Genomic DNA, 6,000 nt, shown 5'->3' with positions numbered 1-6,000 from the left:
TATAGTTTAGCTAATATTATAGGTTTTATAAAGATTCTAGTATATTAATATTATTATTATAGAAACTTTATAAAACTAGAGAGCTATTACTTAGTACTAAAGCTAGATATTATACTAGATTCTTATTCTAACTAACTTACTAAATTCTATATTTTAGCTTATTTCTTATTAGCTTAATTATAATAACCTATTTAATATTATATTCTTATTTATTATTCTCTAGTATTAATAGAAGTAATTCCGGGTTTACTTAGCCTAATAAAGAATTCTAAGAGTTTTTTTATAGCTTTTCTATATAGAAAACTAGATATATCTTTATAGTTTCTAGTAGTTTTAAAAGAAATAAATAGCTATATTATTCTAGAATCTCAAATAAGCCCTTTATTTAGTTCTCTAGCTTCCGGTTTAAATAATTAGATTTCTAGTATTTTATAATAACTTATATTTTATTCCCGATTTTAAAATTATTTAAATAATAATATTTATTAGCTTATATTATATATTATTTCTATATTTATTCTATATAACTTTAGGTAAATTATTATAATTTATATAATTAATTTATTAATACTTTAGCTTTATTTCTATTTAGTTTTTCTTTAAATAAGCTAATTTTAATAAGAAAGTTCTAATCTAGAGAAATATAAGACTTATAGCCCTTTTTAGTTATAAATAGATACTAGCTAATAGTTTTATACTAAAGAGAAGCTTATTAATAATTAATTATAATAATTTATTTATTTTAGTTATTCTAGTAATAATTAATATATAAATATAATCTCTAATTAAAATACTAATTAATAATTTCTATTTATTTATTTATTTAGAAGTAATTAGCTATTAAAAGCTTAAGCTTTATACTAATTCTTATATAGAATTCTCTTTAAAAATCAGATATAAATTAGAATTTCTAATCTAATATAATTATTTCTAAAATACTTATTTAATATATTATATAAAGTAAAAACAGAAATACTAGTTATTTAGCTATAATTATATCTTATATAGGAATTATAATTAGGTATTTAAATAAGTAATTTATAAATATAATAATTATAAATAGCCCGATTTGTTTTCTAAATAGCTTTTAAAGTTTATAGTAATATATTACTAAAGATAATTAGAAACTAGAAATAAATAAAATAAATTAGGCTTCTTATTTCTAGATATATATAATTTCTTATAAGTATAGTAATTACTATAGTATTAATTAATATTCTTATTTATAAATAGCTAGTAATATTATTTTTTTAGTAATTAATAAAGCTTTATATATTTAGAATATTTAGAAAGAAATTTGTTATATATTTTATAAATTAAAATAATTTATAAAAGTAATTCGGAAGTTATTTTATTCTTTATAATATAAAGTTTTTTATAATATAAAAGAAGGCTATTTTATAGTATTTAGATATTACTTTTAGTTTAGGCTATTATATATAGCTTTTCTAAATTCTATAATATATAATTATTTTATAAAATCTTATTTATAAGTTATAAACTACTATATTTAGTAAAAGCTTCTAATAATACTTTTATAAAAGCTACTATAATAAAGTTTACTAATAAAACTTTTAAGAAAATACCTTTTTCTAAAGAAATTATATTTCTAATAAAAGTATTTTCTTCTGGAAAGTTTTTAGTATATACTTGATTTTTAGAACCGAATTCCGAATTAAATAAACTAATTTTATAAAGTATTACTATAAGTTATAAGTTATAAATAATCTTTAAATTAATCTTATTTTTAGGAAAAAGTACTTGAGTTTATAGCTTTTTCTTAATCTAGCTTTAAGTATTTATTTTATCTTATTTTTATAATAAAGTATTTACTTATTTATTTAATTTTCTAAACTAATATATAAGCTTAAAATAATAGTAAAATAAGAGCTTAATTTATTTAGTTTATTAAAAAGAAAGCTTTTTAGTAATTATAAAATACTTTAAAATATAGTAATTAGAATAGATCTTAAAAGAAGTATTCTAAAAACCCTTTAGCTTAGTTTTCTATTTCTCTAATACTTATATTATAATAAGTATTTCCTTATTATATATATTATAATTAAGCTTTATTAAAAGTATAGTTTTAGAAAAATAAGCTATAAAATACTAAAGGCCTATTTCTAAATCTTATTAAGAAAATAAGCTAGTAATTACCTCTTTAGATATATTTATTTCTATTATTATAGGTAGATCTAAATTATAGTATTATAAAACTAAAATAGAAATTATAGCTTTTTTTAAATAATTAAAAGCTTTTTAATATTATTTGAATTATTTAAAGAAAATACTCTTTTTTATAAATAAAATAAGAAGTCTAGTAATTTATTTATACTTTCTAATAAAGTATTTATAAAAGTTATAAAAGCTAAGAAAGAACTATATATATTTAATTATTTTTAGGAATTACTAGTTATATATTACTTTAATTTTATTAGAATTTACTTTAATACTAGATATAGAAATAATAAAGCCTAAATATTTTATATATATAATTTTAATTTCTAATTTCTTAATATTTATTTAGAAACTAGTAAGATATAAATAATCTGGTATTTTTTATATATATTATTTATATTTTACTAGATTCTCTAAATAAATAAGAATATTATTAAAATATATTATATAAAAGTTATCTAGATATTTAAAAAATATATTATTTATATAATATTAATATATAGCCGGGCTATTTATAAGGCCTTTTTAGAAAATATTATATTTATATATTTTATAATAAATATAAAATATTATTAGCTTTTAAGAATTCGAGTTTATAGCTATATAATAGAAAGCTTAATAAATATCTAATTTAGTATAAATCTTAGCTTTAGATAATTAACTTAATATCTTATTAATAAGTAAAAAAGTATATTAATTCTTTTAGATAATATTATTTAGATAATAGAAATTAATATAGAAATATAAACCTTTATTTGCTTTCTTTATAAAAAGAACTAGTAAAGTAAAAAAAGCCTAACTAGTTTTAATAAAGCCTTTAGCTAGATTTTCTTTTAAGAAATACTTGATTTCTAAAGGCTTTTAAATAAACTATTATTAGAAAAATTAGAATTTAATACTTTTAGTTTTCTTTAGGCCTTTAATCTAAATCTTATAATTATATAATCTATAGAAAAAAGAAGTATTAGATTTCTTCTTAGAGAAAATAGAAGTATATTTCTTAAGTTCTAGGAATAATATTCTTTAAAGCTACTAAAGCTTTATTTCTTTTAGTTATTAATTTTCCGGGCTAGGAATTTCTTCTTTTTTCCGAGTTTTAAGCTTTTTATTAATCTTATAAATAGAGATTTAACTAATAATATTATTTTCTTTTTTTTTAGCTATATAATTAAATATTATAGAAATAAGAATAACTAGATCTAATATTTACTTTTTATTAAAGACCTTTTTTTATTTCTTTAGCTTTTATTTAGGTATTATATTTTAATTAAGTTATAAAAGCTTCTTTTTTATAGTCTTATATAATTCTCTCTAATTAGTCTAAAAGAAAAAAGATTACTTAAGAATAAAAGATTTCCAGAAATAGCTTATAAGAGAATCTTATTAATTAGTATCTTTTTAATACTTTTTATTAGGTTATTTCTCTAGCTATTACTAAGAAATACTAATAATATAACTAAATTATATAGATTTAGGCTTATTTTTTTTTAGCTATATAAGCTTATATCTTCTCTAATTAACTGGAATATTAATATATATTACCTATTTTCTATTAAGAATAATATTATAATCTTTAAAGTTTAGAATAATTATAAATATATTAATACTTTATTTATTAATTAGAAATAAGACTTTTTTTTATTTTTTTAGTAAACTTAGTTAGCTTTTTATTAAAACTATATATAATATAAAATAAAAGAAGAAATTATAATTCTATTTCTAAAAATCGCTTTATAAACTAAATAAGCTTTATATTAATAAAAGTATAATTACTAGCTCTAGTATTAATAAAGAAAAAAGACTTAATTCCTAATTTATTTATATTAGTAATATAGAATATTATAAGAATATTTCTTCTTATTAGATAAGTTAAGTTAATTTCTACTAAATTTATATTATAAGTCCCTAAAGTAAAAACTTTCTTTAGAAATACTTGTTTTCTAGTTCTATACTAGAATTAGAGCTTAAATTCTTTAAATATTTTACTAGAATAATAACTAGATATTCTAATAAAATAAAAACTAATTCTAGTTTAATTCTAAAAAAAGCTATTTTAGTTTTCTTATTATATAGAACTAGATAATATTTAATATAATAGCTAAACTTATTATAATTATAATATTTAATAATTAAAAGATTTTTAGTTTTTATAAAATATTACTTTTATTTATAAGAAAATATATATTTAATAAAAGTAATTAATATAGGCTTTTTAAGTTCTTTTTTAGAAATATATTTCTTAGAAATATATAGAAATATAATACTAAAAGTAAGCTTAACTAAAATAGTTCCTATTTTCTTATATTTTTTAGTTTTCTTATATATAGCCTTAATTTATTAATTATTAGTAATATAATACTAAATAAAGCAAGTAGTATTAATAGAAAAATTATTATAATATATATATACTAATTCCTAAAGCTTTAGTAAGAGCTTCTTATTTAGTTTATATTTAATATTTTAAAGACTAATACTATTTTCTATAAATAGTTATAAAAAAAGAATATAAAATTCTTGAAATACTTAATTAAAATATATTTAAAGCTTACTAAAGTTATAATAAGTATTTTATATCTTATTAGAATTAGAATATAGCTTCTTTAGATAGTAATAAAACTCTAAGAGCTAATAATAATAATTTGAACTATTTTTATTTATATAAGAATTAGTTAGAATAAGAATATTATTAGTAAGTTTACTAGAAATATAAATAATCTTAAGATTCTCGAATAAATATAAATTAGTATTTCCTTATAACTTATTCTTAATCTAAACTAGCTAGTTATTAAAGATAATATAATCTCTAGTAAAGAGAATTAGATTTAGAAGTTTAATAATTCTAGTATTTTTAAAGAAAATATAAAATATAAGAGATCCTAAATAGAAATAAATAAGAAAGAGTTCGGAATTCTTTTAAAAGAAATTTGAAATAGCTAAAATAAATAAAATAGAAATAGCTAAAGCTATTATAAGCTAATTTACTATAGCTATATAATATTAGATATTATTCTCGAGTTTAATATTATAGAGCTTAGTATTTTTAAAAAGGCCTTTAGTATTCTTATAGCTTATCTTATATAAAATAGCCTTTTTAAAATTCTTCTAGTAACTAGTAATAATTAAATTAATATTAGTAAATAAGTAATTAGTTTTCTTAAACTATTTATATAATTCTTTAGTAATAATAAGCTAATTAGTATATAGGAGCTTTTTAATAAAAAAAGAAACCTATTTCTTTATAGATTTATTTAAAAAAATTCTAGAAATATAAATAAGGCATTTGGTTTAAAAAGGGCTATTAATAGAATAACCTGAATTAGTAAAAGCCTTAAAAGAAGTTAATATTATTCCGGATTATATAATATCCTAAAAAGTTAATTTATTATACTTTTTCTTTATTATATTCTCTCTAGTAATCTTATTACTAGTATATATATAAGGCTTATAAGATTATAAAATAGGGCTTAAGAATAATAGTTAGGTTATTAGCTTATAAATACTTATTATTCTAGAACTTAATTAAAGAATAGCCTTTATTTAAGAATTATTAATTTTCGGGTTTTTAGAAAAGTTTCTAATATATTACTAGTATATATTTATAAAAATATAAATACCTGATTTCTTTAAGAATTCTAAAACTTTTTGCTTTTATTATTCTAGAATCTATTACTTATATTTCTAAAGTTCTATTATTTTAATAATATCTATATTTCTAATAATTCTAAATTAGTTTATTTGAAATCCTCTATAGAATTAAAGAAAATAAGCTTTAAATACTATTATAAATATAGTATTTAGGGCTTAGAAAGCAAGATAAAAGAT

Source organism: Hyaloscypha bicolor (assembly GCF_002865645.1).
Source record: "Hyaloscypha bicolor E unplaced genomic scaffold K444scaffold_182, whole genome shotgun sequence".
Lineage (NCBI taxonomy): Eukaryota > Fungi > Ascomycota > Leotiomycetes > Helotiales > Hyaloscyphaceae > Hyaloscypha > Hyaloscypha bicolor.
This window is presented reverse-complemented; position numbering follows the sequence as displayed.